The sequence below is a fragment of the Nomascus leucogenys genome, chromosome 11 (genome assembly GCF_006542625.1).
Source record: "Nomascus leucogenys isolate Asia chromosome 11, Asia_NLE_v1, whole genome shotgun sequence".
In the NCBI taxonomy this organism is placed as follows: domain Eukaryota; kingdom Metazoa; phylum Chordata; class Mammalia; order Primates; family Hylobatidae; genus Nomascus; species Nomascus leucogenys.
In genome coordinates this window covers 21,171,003-21,192,576 of record NC_044391.1, presented here as the reverse complement: position 1 = coordinate 21,192,576, position 21,574 = coordinate 21,171,003, and the positions used below count along the sequence as shown (strand labels likewise).

Below are 21,574 nucleotides of genomic sequence, written 5' to 3'. Positions count from 1 at the left end.
TGGTGGTAAGGCAGCAATATTCCAGGCCACAGCAGTTTTCTTTCTCACTAATTATAGGTATCTCTCTCATGACCCTTTTTGGGTCTGTGTCCATCTCTGAAACAATCACTGTAGCTCCAGAGACACAATGCTCATCAGCCAAATCACTGCAATTTGCCCACTCCTTGAGCAAGGTCAGTCTGTAGACTAAACTGTGGGTAGGGAGTTTCACAAAGAGCAAACCAAGTCCCACTTCCAGAAAAATAGAGGGGGCACAGAAGGCAGAAACAGCAGATGTCCATTACAACTTGGTTGTTTGCTTAATTGAATGTAATTATGTTTGTAATAGAGACTTTCTCCTTTCATAGACTCTGACTGCACTACTATCTACTATGCAAACAGATTCTAATAAATTATGTCATGGTTAGTTAAGAATGGAGGAGGAGGAGCTGGGATGGCAGATGAGGTACAGAAGTGGATGCAGGCAAAGAGAAAACAGCAATCTTTCTAGATTACCCTGAAAACTGAAGGTAAAATTCTACTTCTAAGTGTGTGAGGCCAGGCACAGTGGCTCATGCCTGTAATCCTAGGCATGGGAGGCCTTGGAGGCCAAGCAGCAGGGATCATTTGAGTCCAGTGTGGGCAACACAGTGAGACCCTGTCTCTAATAAAAATTGTAAAAAAAAAAAAAAAAAAAAAGAAAAAAGAAAAAAAGAAAAATAGCCAGGCACGGTGGCACACATCTGTGGTCCCAGCTACTCAGGAGGCTGAGGCATGAAGATTGCTTGGGCCCAGAAGACCAAGGCTGCAGTAAGCCATGATCACACCATCGCACTCCAGCCTGGGCAACAGAACAAGGCCCCAGTTGAAAAAAAAGAAAAAAAAGAATGTGAGCCCTTCCTTACACTCTATAAAAAAACTAACTCAAATAAAGACCTAAATGTAAGACCTAAAACTATAAAACTCTCAGAAGAAAATAAAGAGATAAATCTATCTGATCTCAGATTAGACAACAATTTAGATTAGACACCAAAAATACAAACAAAAGAAAAAATAGACAAACTGGACATAATCAAAATTTAATACTTCTGTGCTTCAAAGTATAACATTAAGAAAATGAAAAGACAACCGAAAGAGAAATATTTGCAACTCATTTATCTGATATGGGACTAACAACCAGAATCTATAAAGAATTTTCACAACTCAATAGTAAAAAGACAAATAACCTACTTAAAAACTAGGCAAGGATTTGAACAGACATTTCTCCAAAGAAGATATGCAAATAGCTAATGCCCCAATGAAAAAGTGCTTAACATCACTAGTCAGTAGGGAAACGCAAATAAAAATCACAAAGACATGTCACTTCACATCCACTGAGATGGCCAAAATCAAACAGACAACAGGTATTGGTAAGGATATGGAGAAATTGGAAACCTTGTAAGTTGCTAGTAGAAATGTAACACGTTGCAATCACTTTGGAAAATGATTGTGCAGTTCCTTAAAAAGTTATACTTATAGTTACTATATGACCCAGCAAACCCACTAAGAAAAATTAAAACATACATCAACATGAAAATTTGTATATGAATTTCCTAACAATATTATTCATAATAGCCAAAAAGTAGAAACAACCCAAATGTCCATCAACTAATGGATGGATAAACAAAATGTGATCTACCCCTACCATGGAATATAAAGCTATAAAAAGAAATTATAGAATATAAAGCTATAAAAAGAAAGTACTGGCTGGGTACTTTTACGGTGGCTCACGCCTGTAATCCCAGCACTTTGGGAGGCCGAGGGGGCAGATCACAAGGTCAGGAGATTGAGACCATCATGGCTAACACAGTGAAACCCCATCTCCACTAAAAATACAAAAAATTAGCCAGGCATGGTGACGGGCGCCTATAGTCCCAGCTACTCAGGAGGTTGAGGCAGGAGAATGGTATGAACCCGGGAGGTGGAGCTTGCAGTGAGCAGAGATCGCGCCACTGCACTCCAGCCTGGGTGACAGCGAGACTCCATCTCAAAAAAAAAAAAAAAAAAGTACTGATACATGCTACAACATGGATGAACTTTGAAAACATTAAACTAAATGAAAGAGGTCAGTAAAGAAAAACCACATAGTGTCCAGAAGAGGCAAAATCCAAATGCAGAAACTATGTTAGTTGAGGGAGAAAAAAAGGGGAGTGACTGCTAATGAGTACAGGTACCTTTTAGGATAATAAAAATGTTCTGGAATTAGTGGTGATGGCTGCACAACTTTGTGAATATACTAAAAGCCCAATTGTACATTAAAAGAATAAATTTCATGGTATATTATTTCTATCTCAATTTTTTAACTCGAATATGGTCTGGGTATTAGCCAAGGAATTGCTATAATTTGGTAGGTGCAAAAATACTATCGAGGTCATACCAGGCAACGTCCCCTTTTATAAAGATGTACAATGATGACTATAAGAGTGAAATGACATGATCTCTTGGATATGCTTTAAAACAGTTCAGCATCACATGTACCCCAAAATTATGTACAACTATTATGTGCAACTATCATATATCAATCAATAAGTAAATAAATAAATAAATGAAAATAGTTCAGCAAGAAAAAGTTAGATGATAAAGAATATGGCAAAACCTTGCTAAGGGTTGAATCTGGGTAATAGGCATATGCAGATTCATTGTTCTCTCTACATTTGCATGTTTGACAATTTTCAAATAAAAAATTATTGAAAGAGATTACGATACAAAATGTGCATTTCTTGTGTTTGGACTATGTGGCAATCAGGACAGCAATGGCTTTAATGACTCTCCACTGAAAATGAAGTAAATATTGAAATACTGAAACGATGTCATGGAATCCATTCAAAGAAGAACAAAACCTATCTGGTGTTTCCATTACTTTCAGCACCTTCCTTCCTAAGATACCCCCTCTTCTTAACCAAAACCATGTTTTAAGGCAACATTTTCCCAAACTATGTTCCGTGAAACAACAGACATTTCTCAAGATATTGACAGATATCTTCAAACCAAAGTGTTCCACGGTCAAATAAATTTGAGAAGCACTCCATCAAAGTTAAAGTATTTGCTACACTAATTCTCAAAGCTGTTAATATGCCCATATGTGCAACAAGTCATCCAAAAAGGGCTATAGTATGTCTCATTTGGGAAACTCGTGTGAATCCACTTATTTCTACAGCATACCTACTTGTGAAGTACTTCATGGAAAGCCGCAGGGTCACAACCCTGGCACAGAATCAGAATCACTTCCGCAGCCTGATATAAATAAAATTTTTGTCTATTTCTTAACATTAACCCTGATCCAGAGTTTATGAAATACTGTCTTAAAGTTTTTGCTTAAGAAAAGATATCTGAGCTGGGCCTGGAAACAAAACAAGAAGTTAACCAAGCAATGTTGTATTCAAGGCAACAAGGATAGCAGGTACAGGGATGCAAACACAAAAGGTCCCATGAAGCACTTGGAAACCAAGAGTAACCACCTATTACTGGGCAATGGAAGTACATCAGAGGACGAGGGCTGGCAAAAGATGAGGCTGCAGGGGAAGGCAGGGACTAGGCAGGGAACTCTGCTGGGCTACTGAGTTGGATGTGAGAGCAGTGGAAAAGGCCACTGAAGGACTAAACAGAGTGCTATGGTCACACCTATAGTTCCTTTTGGTGTCCCAAAATATATGTACATCCATCCTGAAGCATGACGATTTTATCAAGATAAGTCCTGTGTCTATATCAGAACTGATTTGCTAAATGAAGCAATTTCTCAGTCTACATTTGTAATTACTCAAACTTCAGCCAAGGTATAATTCACTTATGGAATACTACTACTCCTCTAACTGTTGCTATTAGGGGCTGCAAATGCAGAAATTTTTAAATGTGTAGTTCTCCTGTATTACATACGCTAGAAAATTCCTTTCCAAAATCTTCTTTTTCCCTGATGCCTGAATTTCTAGAAAGCAGAGAAGGCTTCAGGGATCTGCTACCACCTGAAAGAACCTCCCCTCATCACTTAAAAGCTACTCTATCATCATTTCTCCTATTGCACTTTCAATTAATAACCCGGACTGAAACTGAGGTTAAAAACTGTACCCTCACAGCCTTACTGGGGATTTGCTTTTTAATTGGTTTGTTTGCCATCCATTGCACTTTTTTTTTCCTACTTTCTGCTAAACTCCTCAAGGGCAAAAAACAACTGTGTATCATTCACCACTATATTCACAGAAACCAGCACAGTACCTGCCATAGAGGGCAAAATAACTAAAGAATGAATGAGTGCTTTTTATTTTTTATATTTTTATTATTTATTTATTTATTTATTTATTTATGAGACAGAGTCTCACTCTGTTGCCGGGCTGGAGTACAGTGGCACAATCTCAGCTCACTGCAACCTTCGCCTCCTGGGTTCAAGCAATTCTCCTGCCTCGGCCTCCCAAGTAGCTGGGACTACAGGTGCCCACCACTATGCCCAGCTAATTTTTTTTATTTATTTTTAGTAGAGACGGGATTTCACCATGTTGGCCAGGCTGGTCTCGAAGTCCTGACCCAGTGATTCACCCGCCTCAGCCTCCCAAAGTGCTGAGATTACAGGTGTGAGCCACCTTGCCTGGCCAAATGAGTGCTTTTTAAATACTGTTAGCAAAAACATGATTTTTAAGCAACATTCAGAAAAAAAAAATCAGTTTGGAAAGTTTTTAAGGAAAATGTAAAATATGTGAAAAGTGTAAAATTTAGTTACAGAAAATGTATTAGAAAATATTACTTCCAGATTTATAGTGTAATTAATTGTCACTGGAAACTCAGTATTTTTTGCAAAGCAATTTCTATTTTGCAAAGTAAAGGTACTATTAAAATGCAAACATTATCGAGGAGCTCTTGAACCATTAAAAGGAAGAAAAATCTGTTTTTGTTGTATTAAAACCAAAGGTGACTGAAGGTTGCAATGAATTTTGAGAGAGACACTAAATAGAAGAGTATGACCAAAATATTTAAGCAGAAATTTTGCTAGTAACAATTCAGTGCGTGGGAATATTTCTAGTTTCTCACACTAGAAAAATGAAGACAAGAAAACAATGGTTTCTCCTCAGAGCTCAAAGGCATAAACTACTAACAAACTGATGGAGGGGAAGAACTGGAGAATGCAGGTTGTGAACACACTGGCAGGAGCCCCACGCTCCCTGCTCACCGTGATAGACTCATCCATTAACATCAGCAGTTCCTTACTAAGTACCTACGCAGGACACCCTCCGTATGAAAGACAGGGTGATCCAAGATAAATACATCTTAATGTTTTCCCAACCACTCAATTTCTGAGAGAGAGTGTGATTATGTAATAAACAATTTTAAATAGTTCAAAGCAATACACAGGAAGTGAAGTGTAAATTTTTATATGGAGAGAGATTTCCCAAAGTTGGTAAGAAAGAAGGGGGTGGCCTACACGGAGGTAACAGAACTCTACGTGTGTGTGTGTGTGTGTGTGTGTGTGTATGTGTTCCCATCCTAGTTCCAGTCACCCCAACGTGTGTGTAGATATTCCACTCAATGCAAAGGGAACAACAACAAAAAAAAACACTTGTGTGCTACAGCTAGGTTTCACATCCATTTCCCCTAGCCTTCACAGTAAAGTACATGCTCACATCTCCACTTCACAGATGAGTAAACTGAACAGGGGCATGAGGTGATCAGGTTGCATAGCTAGAAAGTGGAGGAGCCCCGATTCAAACCCATGTTTATCTGGTACCAAAGTCTCTGCTCTTTTCATACTTGAGCTCTTCTTGAGAAAAAGCAATACAAGCAAGATGATGAAATCTTTCTACAAATATTTCCTCTCTTATAAATGGGCTATAAAAAATTAAAAGGCAACTTCCAGCTCATAATCCTAACAGCTCATGGTGCATAGCACCTACCCTGTGCCAAGCACTGTTACGAATACTTTACAAGTGTGAGCTCATAGCATCCTTGCATTTCTATGAGGAAGTAAATGTGATTTTACGAAGGAGGAAAGTGAAGCACAGAGAGGTTAACTAACTGCCCAAGGTTATTCCTCTTATTAGAGGAATTATTCCATAAGCATTATTCCACTACCATGCCAATGAAGTATTCAAATGAAAATCACCCCAAAGGCAACAGATTCTTTAAATGTCCCCATTTAAATGTCCCCATCTCTGGCTTTCCCAAGGGTACTTTCCTCAGGGGAGAAAATCAAGAGACCAAAGCAGGACTTGTATTTCACTGGCACAGCATAACCTGGGTGCTGGTTCACTTCTTATCACCCATGGGCTCTGTGACTTCCCACAAGTTACTTAGCTTCTCGGGGCCTTAGACTCTGTCACCTGTAAAATGAGGAGCTCATGATAAATGATACCAGAATTTCTTTCAGTTCTAAATGCCTGTGGTTTAAACTGATGGACTTGCTGTATACCAATTCTCCTAAGTTCCAAACATGTGAAAGTGTTCCTCAAAGTATTGACAAAGTTGTTTAAAACAAAGCACACAAATGCTTTTTCCAAAGTGAAGTGACCTCATGGAGGGACGTGCCAATTTTTCTTACTCCTTTGTTGAAATATAATTGTTTTTATTTCCTGGAAGGACTCTGACACTCCTGCCAGACACAGCTCTAGCAAGCAGCATATTTAATCCTTTTGTAATGCAGGGAGTTCTTTGACTAACACTAGGCAGCTGTTACAGTTGCTCCAGACCCTTGCTATATGGGTAGGGCACTGTATGAGTTGAGCCAGCCTTGCTGTATGAGATAGAACAACCTCTTGCACACAAGCATCAATACATTTATAACCTCCTAGACCTTCAAGTGACAACAGAAGAATCAGTCCTAGCAACAGTGGCTGTAATAACACAAGCCAGGCTTAAAAGTGAAGAATGCTTAGTGAGGTCCCAGCACACAAGGATTAGAAACCTATTAAAAACTAGTCACCAGATGACCTACAGTGACAAGGCATGTCATAATAATCTTGGTGATAACACTGAGAATTTGGGTTAATGCCACCAGACATAGAAGGCATGTGGTTAAATACAGGGTTATCTAAATATGTAGACTTAAATACCCTACCCAGTCACTGCCCAATTTCATCACTAAGACTAGCATATATTCCAAAGAACTTGTAACAACAGGTTCTGTGAACGTAACTAACTAACAATTCAGCACAAGGACCTTCATGTGTGGCTATGTAGATCATGTACTCAAAATTCCAGAGGGTGAAATTTACGTAAGCTGTCTATGAATAGTGTCCCTTGGAGTTGTACACTTCAGTGGCCCTGCTCAACACACTTCTAAAATAGACATGAAGCTAGAAAAAAGGGCAGCAATAGATATTTTGCAAAAGATGTTTTGTTTTGGCTTTTAATTTCAGTTTGACAAAAAGCATTAGGTAAATTTCAGACTCTCAAGAATTTCCACAGGACTCTTGCAGCAAACATAGAACTCAATTCACCTGTGCCTTAACATTCTGGCAGAAAAGGTTTCAGAATCACTGGGAAATAACCATATGACAGATGTCTGTTCCATCTTTAAAAGCCGAGCAGTCATGGTTGAAGGCAACTCACACAGTGGCTGCACTCCATGGTTTTGTCAGTTTCTACCTCCTGTGACGCAGGAGCCACTGCTTTGCAGTTGGGCCACAAAAAGGTATTCAAGAAACAAGACCATTCCCTCCTGATGGGTCCATTCACTTGAGACATGTGGTCAGTGTATGCATTTCCATAGGAGGGTCAAATAGTCACCCTTCACTAAACCAATCCAACCAGGAAAAAGTCATTCAGAACTTACGGAAAAGTCAGAGCTACAGAGCATGTTATAGGAAATGCTTACTTTTCCACCATTTGAAGAGATTCAAACTAGGTTTCTGAAAGATCATTGAATTGAATACAGTTTATAAACAGTAAACTACACAGAAAATATGTACCTATTTGTACTGTATGATATTGATATTGTATGTATATATCAATACACATTATTTTATCTGTTAGTTTGTCACATTTTGACACCAGAAATTCTCTTTTATCTTCCCACTGCACTTAGCAGGATGCCAGGAACACATTAACAATAGTTACCACTTAATGTTACATTTATCAGGTACCGAGAATAGAGCTAAGCATTTTTATATTAATACATTCAATCTTTATAGCAAAGCTAAGAGGTAGGCAATATTATTATTCCCATCTTACAGAGGAAGAAACTGGGGCTGAGAGAAATTAAGTAACTTGCCCAGGTTAGTAAATGGTAGAGCCAATATTTGAGTTAGTAAATAGATACTTGAGTTAGTAAATAGATATTTGAGTTTGCCAGTATTTGAGTTAGCAAATAGTAGAATTAGTAAATGGTAGAGCCAATATTTGACCCCAGGGGGTGTGAATGCTCCAATCTATGCCCTTAGCCATCACACTACTCTTTCTCAACATTCTACACGTTCAATAACTGTTACTAAAATGATTATGCATGGATCCTTCATTACAGAAGCACTGTAAACCATTATCTTCTCCAAAATAGGTCAAACATTTATTTTATATCTATGCCATTAATTTCTCAGAAAATGCTATTTAACTTTAAGCTCAATCCTTATCCATTTCACAATAATTTTCTAATTAGTGGAGTCCAAATTAATAAGGTTGTGCTTTTACTGTTGGAGTCAATCCAAAAAATCTGCACCCATGAGCACATGCGCGCACACACACACACAAACAGAGAGAGAGAGAGAGAGAAGCATTCCCTGGCTCCAGAATTCTACCCCCTCCAAAAACCCCAGACTGCTGAGCTCTTTCTGAATTACTTGGAACTTTCCCACCGCCCTTTGTACTATTCTTGGACACTTTCCTTCATTTCTACCTTATATCATTATTTGTATAAGCTTGACAAAACAGGGGAAATCAGGAGAATATCAAAAGAGTGGACATTTTTACACCAGAATTTTTTTCTTTTTTAACCAAAGGTACTGTTTCAGGGTAATATTCTTGCGGGCCAAACTCATCATATCCCTATTTTTAATAAGATCATTTCTGGCAACATTCATGGAATTATTAAACTGTATATTGTTTAAAAGTAGTTTCAAATTTCTGTCATTTCAGCAAGAAATGCATATTTATTGAATAAAAAGAAGCTATACTACCTTAAAATTCTGCTGTTTCTTGCAGACAAATCAGCAGGAAGCATATAATCTAACCCTTTGGGGTCTGAACATAATATGAGGTCTGCAAAAATGCTATAAACTTACAGGGATTATCGTCTTGCTTTGGGTTCATGAATTTTCCCCCTGATATCTTTAACACTTACTCAAAGTGCAGACTGTTATTTCAACCAATATTCTACCAACAGTCTGTGGATTCCCATTGTCTAGATTACACTGGGAATGCCACTTTATATACAAAGACCAACCAATGTATAGGTTTTTAGAACAAATGTATGAAGAAAGACATAAGAGGAAAGACTGTCATGCATTCTTTTAATCCCCAATGTTTTTAACACTATGTCCCAAAATCCAAAAACAAGTATTAGTCATTTTTTAAATGTTTAACCCAGAATTTAGGGAGAGTACCAGACACACTATTGTTCTTTATTATCATCCTGAATCTATACTCCATTGTAATTCTAATTCACTACTAGACAGAAACTGCCAGAAGGAATGAAGAACCAATCGCATTTATCAAAAAGAAACTACCCCTGATTCAGAAATGCTAAACATATTAGAGTTACCATACGACACATCAATTTCACTCTTACGTATATACCCAAACAAAATAAAACCTTATTTCTCCATAAAAAAACCTATGTATGGGTGTTTATAGCAGCACTATTCACCGTAAAAAAAAAAAAAATGATAACAACCCATATCTCCAGCAACCAAATGAATAAACAAAATGTGCCCTATCCATATGATGGAATATTAGTAAACCACAAAAAGACAGCACTGATACACGCTACAACAAGGATGTACCTTGAAAACATGTCAAATGAAAGAACACAGTGACAATAGACCATACAGTGGATGCTAAGATCTGAACATTTATGCTCCTCCCTCCAAAATCCACATGTTGTAATCTAATCCCCAATATGATGGTATTACGAGGTGGGCCTTGGGGAGGTGATTAGATCATGAGGGTGGAGCCCTTATGAATAAGTGCCCTCATAAAGGGCTGAAAAGATCAGAGTATCCCTTCTACCATCTGAGTATACAGTAAGACTTCATAAGTGTGCAACCTAGAAGAAGGCCCTCACCAGAACCATGCTGGCATCCTGATCTTGAACTTTCAGCCTCCAGGACTATGAGAAATAAATTTCTGTTGTTTATAAGTCACCCAGTCTAAGATATTTTGTTACACTAGCCCAAATAGACTAAGATGGTGTGTGATTCCATTTAGGTGAAATCTCTGGAATATCTTTAGAGACAGACAGTAGGTAAGTGGTTGCCAGGGGTTGTGGGAGGAGCAGTGACTGCTAGCAGGCACAGGGTTTCATTTTAGGGTGATGAAAATACTGGGAAACCTCAACCTAATCATAAGAAAACATCAGACAAATCTAAATTGAGAGGCATTCAACATAATAATTGATCCTACAGTTTGAACCAAAATTAGATCTTATGGCAAAACAGAAGGAGCAAAGATATGGACTAGCTCTATGACCTTGATCAAGTTACTTATGCTCACTGGGCCTTGGTCTCCTCACGGTAAAATAGGAGCTTATAGGGTTGTTGCATATAGTAAAAATTAAATATTCTGTGATATCCCTAGAATGAAGTAAACAGATGCCCATTAAATTTTTATTTTTGCTGTCGTTGTTAAGTCGGCCAGGTCATTAAGATAAAGTTTAAGCCTTTGGCAACCAAATGACTCACTTGAGCTGTGCTGTCCAATAGAGTAGCCACTAGCCCATATGCGGTTATTTGAATTCATTAAAATTAAAAATTCAGTCCCTCAGACCCATGAGCCACATTTCACATGCTTAAAAATCGTAGGTGTCTCGTGCCTACCACATTCAACAGCATGGATCTAGAAAAATATCAAAAGATAAATTTATATAGATCTAGAACATCTCTGCCAACACTGTGCCAGAAAACTAAAGATATTAAAATTAACTATCACATGCTAAATTTTACATCCAGCTTCAAACTTTTACATCTACTTTAATAAATTTAGCATCAACTATTGAGAGCTCTGTCAAGGCAAAAAAAAGATGGAGAATGAACTAAGTTGATGAATGTCCACTGAAAATATTTGCAAAATATATTTCAAGCAAGGAAACAAAAATAAACTGTATTCAAAGTCCTTATCACAGTGAATGATTTGGGCTATTCAATAGCCCAAAACCATTTGACCATTTGGGCTATTGAACAGTCCAAACCATTTGCACCTCCAAAATGTAAAACTATGATAGTCTCTTATTATTGAAAAATGAAAGGGAGGAGTTACATAAATGAGAAACAGGAATTTCTAATCAACCAAATGTTTGTGACATCAATTTTTCATCTATAAATTATATTTTTTAGAAAATATTTTTAAATATTTCTCTGCAAGTACTTCCAGTTCACACGATCTTGTTGGTGTCAGCAGAGAGAGGCATAAATCTCAAAATGCAGTGAGATGTGTCATATTTTAGCCTAAGTCATTTTCTACGAAACAGACTGTGTTTTTCCACTATTGTTAGTTGTGTCTGTTTTTCAGTTATTAAAAAAACTTCATGTTTATGATTTTTATAAATAATTGCAAAAAAACTATAAAGTTGTTTCTCATTTTTATTGTCACACAAGATGCTCTAACTACATGCAGAATAATGCAGACTGGAATGCTTCCATTAAGTGGGCACAACCAGATCAAGAAGCTCTAGACAGTCTTCAGAAAAAAGGAGAAGGTGGGGCACGGTGGCTCACACCTGTAATCCCAGCACTTTGGGAGGCCAAGGCGGGCAGATCACAAGGTCAGAAGTTCAAGACCAGCCTGGCCAATATGGTGAAACCCCATCTCTACTAAAAATACAAAAATTAGCCAGGCGTGGTGGCACGTGCCTGTAGTCCCAGCTACTCAGGAGGCTGAGGCAGAAGAATCGCTTGAACCTGGGAGGCAGAGGTTGCAGTGAGCCAAGATCGCTCCACTGCACTCCAGCCTGGGTGACAAAGCAAGATTTTGTCAAAAAAAAAAAAAAAAAGGAAAGGAAAGAAAGAAACAGGAAGGAAGGAAGGAAGGAAGGAAGGAAGGAAGGAAGGAAGGAAGGAAGAAGAAGGAGAAAGAAAGAAAGAAAGAAAGAAAGAGAGAGAGAGAGAAAGAAAGAAAGAAAAAAAGAAAAGGAGAAGCACCAGTCCACTGTAATTTAGGTTAAGGAAGATTCTGGGCTACCATGCATGATGTATTTAGTTTCAGGTATCAAAATAATAACGAGTCCAAATTTATGATGAAATGTTGAATAATAAGTGAAACATTCCCCATTGTAACTCAAATGCTTTCACGTTCAACATATTAATATACCCCATATGAGGAAGCCAAATGGAGTCCCTGAAAGAAAAGGATGAGCATTTGGCTTTAAAGTGAGTGCACTCTGTTTGCCTTATTCCAGCTGGAATACACTGGTAATTATGCCTGGAAGTTGCAAAAGGTTTCCCCATGGGAGCTGTAAGTGCTTTAAAAACATGGGCTAATCCACCTTTATAACATCCCCAGGCTGCAGAGACAGGCCTCATACTCAGTGAGACACAAAAAAGTTCAAGTGATTTTCCTGAAGTTAGGTTTTCAGACGGGAATTTATATGTTCTGGCTCAACACTGAACCAGAAGATTGAAACAGACCACTAGAAATGAAGGGTGTTTCAGCATGAGTCAAAGTTTCTGATGAAAGGTTGGCAAATTCCCAAGATGTCAGACCCCTCGGCAGAATTATTGGTGGCCACAGGAAGTCTTGAAAGAATGGCTCTTTGCTTACTCAAAAGGAAGTAAGAGCTATATTAACATCCCAAAGAAGTGTTCATACTCTAGATAGACATTTGTAATGTGTTTAGGTCCTCAATTTGAAATAAAAGTGGTTGAGTACATTGCTCATGTGCAATTATAAAACAGATAACAATTTTATACTTGATTTATGTCAGATATTCAGTTTGTATTTCAACTCTAATTCTCAGATCATACTTAAGTATGTGACTAAGTGATTAATCAAGCCTAAGTATGTCTGGCAAGGAAGTCGGTATCTGCCCTTAACTGTGACTAGTTTAAAGAAACCCCTTTTCAGAAACCACATTTTTCCGGGCTGTTTGTTTTTTTTTTAAACCAATAGACCATCTTGAAATTCATATGCATCTTAAATCCTGGGACACCAGTACAAAATTTACATCCAAACAAAATCCTGCACAAAATACTCACAGAAGCTTTATTCATAATTGCCAAAACTTGGAAACAATCAAGATAGGTAAATGGAAAAACAAACTATGTTACATCAATGCGTAAATGGAGAAACAAACTATGGTACATCCATACAATGGAATACTACTCAGTGATAAAATGAAATGAGCTGTCAAGCCATGGAAAGACATAGAGGAACCTTAAGTGTATATTGCTAAGTGAAAGAAGCCAGTTTGAAAAGGCTACAGACTATTTGACTTCAACCATATAACATCTGGAAAAGGCAAAACTGTGGAGACAGTAAAAGGATCAGTGGTTGGCAGGAGCTCTGGACAGGGAAGGAGAAATGAATAACAGGTGAAGCACAGGGAATTTTTTAGGGTAGTGAAACTATACTGTGTGATACGGTAATGGTAAATATATGTTATTCATTTGTCAAAACCCAGAGAACGGTACAACACAGAGTGAACCCTAATATAAACCATGAACTTTAGTTAATAATAGTGAGCCAATCTTGGTTCATGAATTATAATAAATGTACCATATTTATGCAAAATATTAATAACAGGGGAAACTGGAATAGGGAGTGAGAAGTAACACGTGAACTCTGTACTTTCTGCTCAATTTTCCTAGAAACTGAAAGTTGAGCCCCCTCCCACCCAAAAAAAGCCTATTAATTTTTTTTAAAAACTGATAGGCCTTCCGAAACTTCGTATGCATCTTAAATCCTGGAACATCCATCAGGAATTTTATCTAATGGAGAGTTCTTATGGTGAACTTATTTTTTAGTGAAATGATGAGTTCTAAAAACCAAAGTTTCAGTCACTTTACATTGAAAAAGAACTTACACTCTCCTTGATGTTGTTTTATTAAGCTAAATAAAGAAAATAACTTTTCAAAATTCTGGCCAAGGGACAAAGTTAATATACATGGTAGAAAGAATTAGCAACAGATTTGTGAATTGCTGTCTGCATTTTCCACTGAGTAATCAACTAATTTCATTTGCTAGATTCTCTGTCACTCTGCTTCTCAAGTACATTAATAGTTTTTATTTCCATTATTATTAATCAAATTTTAATCTTTATTATAAATTCCTCAGGGTAGGGACCATGCTTTAGCTATTTCTTATCCTCAACATTGAACATACTGAGAAAGGACAGGAGTGGGAAAGGGAAGAAGAAAGAAGGTATGCCTTACAAGAATTTCTGCATACCAACTATTCACAATAGCAAAAACTTGGAACCAACCCAAATGTCCATCAATGATAGACTGGATTAAGGAAATGCGGCACATATACACCATGGAATACTATGCAGCCATAAAAAAGGATGAGTTCATGTCCTTTGTAGGAACATGGATGAAGCAGGAAACTATCATTCTGAGCAAACTATCACAAAGACAGAAAACCAAACACCACATGTTCTCACTCATAGGTGGGAATTGAACAATGAGAACACTTGGACACAGGGTGGGGAACATCACACACTGGGGCCTGTCAACAGGTGGGGGGAGGGGGGAGGGATAGCATTAGGAGGAATACCTAACATAAATGACGAGTTAACGGGTGCAGCAAACCAACATGGCACATGTATACATATGTAACAAACCTGCACATTGTGCACATGTACCCTAGAACTTAAAGTATAATAAAAATAAATAAATAAATAAAAGAATTTCTGCATACCAATCTGCCTCAGCAGGAAATCCATAAAACACTCAAATTGGGCATGATGCATTCAAATGGAGTTTGATCAAGGGACAACTTTTAAAGTCATGGTCAGGGTTAGTGTTCATGACAAGGAATGGTTACCCCTCTCAGTGCTGGAAAGGTCAAGGAGTGGTTCCTAGGATCCAGAGAAAGGAGGAAAAGTGGGAAAGGATAGAAGGAGACACAGCGAGATGGAGTCAACAGGTGGGAATCTAATGGAGAAGAGCTAGGGGAATAATAAATCTAATTATATAGCTGTTAATAGACTGAAAAAAATTAAAACGGGTCACAGAGGTAATTCCAATATTAGTAACTATTAGAAGCAACTACTAGCCTTAGAGCTGAAGAAACAGAGGGGGGTTGTGGAGTTACCAGAACCTGGGTGCTCAAAGGAGGGATTGGTTCTAGAAGCCTAAGTGGGGCTGGGGGAATGGGAGGTGTACAGTGTATAAGGACACCTAATCAAGGAGTACGCAGGGGCAGGAGCTGGTACAGCCAAAATTATATACACCCAACATCATTCTCAGTCTGCCCTCAGATCTTCTGAGTTCTTCACATTGGTCAAACCTGGCTAGAACCAAAAGGCAAGAGTGTTCACTGGTGTAACCCACACAGGTCAGCCACCCAGGGTACAGAGTAGGAAAGAAAAGAATTTCTATCAGGGGAGCAAATACAAGATACCTAGCATATTTGAAAACACACATGCAAACAAGCAAAGACACAGCTGTATGCAACCTTCACTTCTATCTATTATGATCATTAGACTCAGGCCAACCTAAGGTTTAAATCTTACCTTCCGTCACTTTGTAGATGTGTGTCTTTGGGCAAATGATTTAACCTTTAAGCCTCAGGTTTATCACTTACAAATTACAACCAACTAGAGTAACTATTTCAGAATTGTAAGGATTAAAGAAGACAACATCAATAAAGTGCTCAGTGCCCGTGTACAGGAAGTACCATTATTATCTGCCCCACAACACATACTTATTTCTAGCACATCATCTCACACTTATTTTGGTCCCTTCACTATTTAATGTACATTTTCTATATCCCAAGTACAGAGCAAAGTCTTTCAAGGTAGGCAAGAGCTGGGTCATTTTACTCCTTTGCTATCCCTCAATGCACCTACCTGATATAGAGCCCCACCCCCCATTACCCCAGCTCCACTTAAAGTTCTAGTACCGATCCCTCCTTTGAGCACCCAGATTCTGGTAACTCCACATCTCCCTTTGTGTTTCTTCAGCCCTAAGGTTGGTTGTTGCTTCTAGCAGCATATGTAAACATGGCAACACAATAAATGTTTACTAAAGAAACAAAGTAACTCCTCTAATAAAAGTAGAAAGGCTTAATGAATTTATTAACCTGAAGAACAAAAGTACCATTAATTAAATCACTAGCTATTTTCCCCTGGTCTATAAAATGTTCATTTGATTCATAAGTTGATATAATTATGCTTCCTCATGCAGGAGGTTCTCCTTATGTAAAATTCAAGTAATTCAGCAGATATACCTTCTCAGCAAGTGCTTCAAATTTTAATATACACAAACTATCAGTCACTCCAATCGGGGATAATAAGAAAAAGAGGGAATTAGGGTTTGGAAATAGAAAAGGGAAACAAAGCAGATGACAGAGCAGTAGTAAAAGTCTTGGGAAAAATAAAGAAAGATGAGGGGAAGTAAGTGCTGGTCCTGCAAGTGCCCACTGGTGAGCAGTGTCTGTAAGGATGGAGGCCACTGGGAAGTGTGTAAAGGAGGCTCAAAGAGCAGGCACTCAGGCAGGCAGGAACTGGTAGAGCCAAAATTACACAGTGTATGCTCCTTTGTATTGGAAAATACATAGGAATAAGTACTTGTATTAAATAGATTGAACCAAACTACTCAACATCCCAGATAATCTGGATGTCTAGGACCACTGCGGACTAAGGAATTAGGATCCTGGAGGCCTGCTCTAAGAGGCCAGATTCATGAAATGAAGTCAATGGCTATGAGCATTAAAAAATGAAAAAAAAAAATCACTAAACATTTGAACACGGCCGCCCCGTCTAGGAAGAAGTGAGAAGCACCTCTGCCCAGCCGCCCATCGTCTGGGACGTGAGGAGCACCTCTGCCCGGCTGCCCCGTCTGAGAGGTGAGGAGCGCCTCTGCCTGGCCGCCCATCGTCTGGGATGTGAGGAGCGCCTCTGCCTGGCCGCCCCGTCTAGGAGGTGAGGAGTGCCTCTGCCCGGCCGCCCCGTCTGGGAAGTGAGGAGCGCCTCTGCCTGGCTGCCACCCTGTCTAGGAAGTGAGGAGCGTCTCTGCCTGGCCGCCCCATCTGGGAAGTGAGGAGCGCCTCTGCCCGGCCGCCCATCGTCTGGGATGTGAGGAGCACCTCTGCCCGGCCGCCACTCCATCTAGGAAGTGAGGAGCATCTCTGCCCGGCTGCCCCATCTGGGAAGTGAGGAGCGCCTCTGCCCGGCTGCCCTGTCTGGGATGTGGGAAGCACCTCTGCTCGGCCGCCCTGTCTGGGAGGTCTACCACGGAGGCCAGATGCAATGTGGGTGCTGGACATGGTGGCTCACGCCTGTAGTCCCAGCACTCTGGGAGGCCGAGGCAGGTTGATCACTTGAGGCTAGGAGTTCGAGACCAGCCTGGCCAACATGGCAAAACATATGAAAAATACAACAGACAAACCAACCAACCAACCCAGCGACAACAAAACAGGTCTACCCTGGAGTCATACTCTAATTTTTTCTATTTTCCTCCCTTCTGATCCTTTATCCCACTTTCTTTTTCTTCCTCTTCCTGCTCCTTCTTCTTTGCCAAATAGAGGATTGAGTTATTATCATTGATCCATACAAAGTCCCTCTCTCATTTATTTTCTTTAATTCCCACCCCCCATTTCTATTCCCCATCTTCCCATGTGCAACCTTCCTAATATGTTTGATATGCATCTTTTTGTTTGTATGTATTTTTAGAAAATGTTTATTGTTTTGTGTGCAAAAAAAATTAATAAAAAAATTTAAAAAACATTTGAACAAAGGACCAGATGGAGAAGACAGTGGCCTCTTGGTATGACTGTCACCTGGCAAGAAAGAAAAATTAACTACAAATATGTCACTGTAATTGTGAGGGGTGACATATCCAGAAACCTTAATAACGGTTCCACTCAGTGGGAAAGCAGAAACCTCACACATTATGTATTTTAAATGGAAGGAATTTAATACAGGAAGCTGATTATACAGGTGTTAAGAGACTTAAAAAAATAAAAAGAGGTCACAGAGGCAACCCCAATATTAGTAACTGCTAGAAGCAGCAACCAACCTTAGGGCTGAAAAAACACAAAGGGAGAGTTACCAGAATCTGGGTGCTCAAAGGAGGAATCAGTACTAGAACTTTAAGTGGAGCTGGGGGAATCGCGGATGGGGCATACAGTGTAACTGCCACTTAGATCTTGGTTAGGAGCCATAGTAAAGTTGGCACAGTGAGTTCCTAAAGAAACTATAGGCTAGACAAATCATGAGTGAACTCCCATTCACAACTGCTAGTAAGAGAATAAAATACCTAGGAATCCAACTTACAAGGGATGTGAAGGACCTCTCCAAGGAGAACTACAAACCACTGCTCAATGAAATAAAAGAGGACACAAACAAATGGAAGAACATTCCATGCTCATGGATAGGAAGAATCAATATCATGAAAATGGCCATACTGCCCAAGGTAATTTGTAGATTCAATGCCATCCCCATCAAGCTACCAATGACTTTCTTCACAGAATTGGAAAAAACTACTTTAAAGTTCATACAGAACCAAAAAAAGAGCCCGCATTGCCAAGACAATCCTAAGGCAAAAGAACAAAGCTGGAGGCATCACAATACACAACTATACTACAAGGCTACAGTAACAAAACAGCATAGTAGTGGTACCAAAACAGATATATAGACCAATGGAACACAACAGAGCCCTCAGAAATAACACCACACATCTACAACGATTTGATCTTTGACAAATCTGACAAAAATAAGCAACAGGGAAAGGATTCCCTATTTAATAAATGGTGTTGGGAGAACTGGCTAGCCATATGTAGAAAGCTAAAACTGGATCCCTTCCTTACACCTTATACAAAAATTAATTCAAGATGGATTAAAGACTTAACTGTTAGACCTAAAATCATAAAAATCCTAGAAGAAAACCTAGGCAATACCATTCAGGACATAGGCCTAGGCAAAGACTTCATGACTAAAACACCAAAGCAATGGCAACAAAAGCCAAAATTGACAAATGGGATCTAATTAAACTAAAGAGCTTCTGCACAGCAAAAGAAACTACCATCAGAGTGAAAAGGCAACCTGCAGAATGGGAGAAAAATTTTGCAATCTACCCATCTGACAAAGGGCTAATATCCAGAATCTACAAAGAACTTAAACAAATTTACAAGAAAAAAACAAACGACCCCATCAAAAAGTGGGCAAAGGATATGAACAGACACTTCTCAAAAGAAGACATTATGCAGCCAACAGACACATGAAAGAATGCTCATCTTCACTGGTCATCAGAGAAATGCAAATCAAAACCACAATGAGATACCATCTCACGCCAGTTAGAATGGTGATCATTAAAATGTCAGGAAACAACAGATGCTGGAGAGGCTGTGGAGAAGTAAGTAGACTTTTACACTGTTGGTGGGAGTGTAAATTAGTTCAACCATTGTGGAAGACAGTGTGGTGATTCCTCAAGGATCTAGAACTAGAAATACCATTTGACCCAGCGATCTCATTACTGGGTATATACCCAAAGGATTATAAATCATGCTACTATAAAGACACATGCACAAGTATGTTTACTGCAGCACTTTTCACAATAGCAAAGACTTGGAACCAACCCAAATGTCCATCAATGATAGCCTGGATTAAGAAAATGTGGCACATATACACCATGGAATACTATGCAGCCATAAAAAAGGATGAGTTCATGTCCTTTGCAGGGGCATGGATGAAGCTGGAAACCATCATTCTCAGCAAACTATCACAAGGACAGAAAACCAAACACCGCATGTTCTCACTCACAGGTGGGAACTGAACAATGAGAACACTTGGACACAGGGTGGGGAACATCACTCACCAGGGCATGTTGTGGGATAGGGTGCAGGGGGAGGGATAGCATTAGGAGAAATACCTAATGTAAATGACGAGTCAATGGATGCAGCAAACCAACATGCACATGTACACCTATGTAACAAACCTGCATGTTGTGCACACATACCCTAGGACTTAAGCTGTAAGAAAGAGAGAGAGACAGAGAGAGAGAGAGAGAGAGAGAGAGAGAGAGAAAGAAAGAAAGAAAGAAAGAAAGAAAGAAAGAAAGAAAGAAAGGAAGGAAGAAACTATAGGCTAGAGCTGTTGCTGACTCTATGAGAAATAGTGACAGGAGCTGAGAACAGCAAAGTCCTTTCTCTCCCTCCTGCATTTCAGTTCTCCACCAGTGTCTCCTACTGCCAGGAATAAACTGGAAATCCAGTGAATCTGGGAAACATAATTTACAGAGTTCCAACCCTAGCCTCACAAAACAAAGTATAAAATGGAGAGACTGAAGTTGAAACCACAATTAAATATCCAGCACAGTTTGCTATCCATATTTTCCCTATTAGGTTTCAAGTCCCTCAACTGAGAACTCTCCAGTATGGGTTTTCCAAGAACCTAACCCTCATATTTGAGAACTAGTAAATGCTATGAAGCTTTCCTGAATAAAAATAAGTTGGAATATTTCACTAGAACACCATTCCTCTGTCAGGATTATAAATCTATTTCCTATTTATTTGGGCCAGAAGTTTCATAGGATAGGGCATAAAGAAATGCTTTTATAATTCAAAACACTGCCCAAATCCAACATTTCTTCCAACAAAGGAAAATTCTTAATAGATTCCTAGCTTCCCCAAATCTGCTTAAATATCCTTGAATTCTCCTTCACAGAGTTGGGCTCAGTGCTGGGATGAGGTTTGGGGGCCCTGAGAGAAGTGAGTATGTTTTGTTTTGCAGGTGGGTGAGATCTGAATCTCTAGGGGCCAGAAGGTAGTCATTCTCTAGAAAGTCCCCACTGATCCTTGCCTCCTAGTATTCACTCTTCTGTGTAGTCCCCTCCCACACCAATAGGACTGACCTGTGTGGATACTGCACCTGCAATAGGATATTACAGAAATTACAATGTGTGACTTCTGAGGTCTTAAAAGACATGAGGGCTTCCATTTTGCTCTTGCTTGGATTACTCACTCTAGAAAACGCCAGCCACCAGAAAGTGAAGACACTCAGGCAACCCTACAGAGAGGTCCATGAGGCAAGGAACCTCATTCCTTAACCTTCTGCCAACAGTCATGTGAGTGAGGCACTGTGCAAGCAGACCCTCGTGGCCCAGTCAAGTCTTCAAATGAATGCAGCTCCAACCACCATCTTGACCGCAACCTCCAAGACACCCAGAGCCTAAACCACCCAGCTAGGTTGCTCCCAAATTGCTAACCCACAGAAACTCTGTGAGAGAACAGATGTGTATTGTTGTTTAGGCACTAAGGCATGAAGTTTAGG

At 39.3% G+C, this 21,574-nt stretch overlaps 1 protein-coding gene across 1 annotated transcript in view; it reads right to left on the bottom strand.

Moving 5' to 3' along the window:
• CDK14 (cyclin dependent kinase 14) overlaps positions 1-21,574 on the bottom strand; it is a 600,472-nt gene that overhangs the window by 530,729 nt on the left and 48,169 nt on the right. The window lies entirely within an intron of this gene.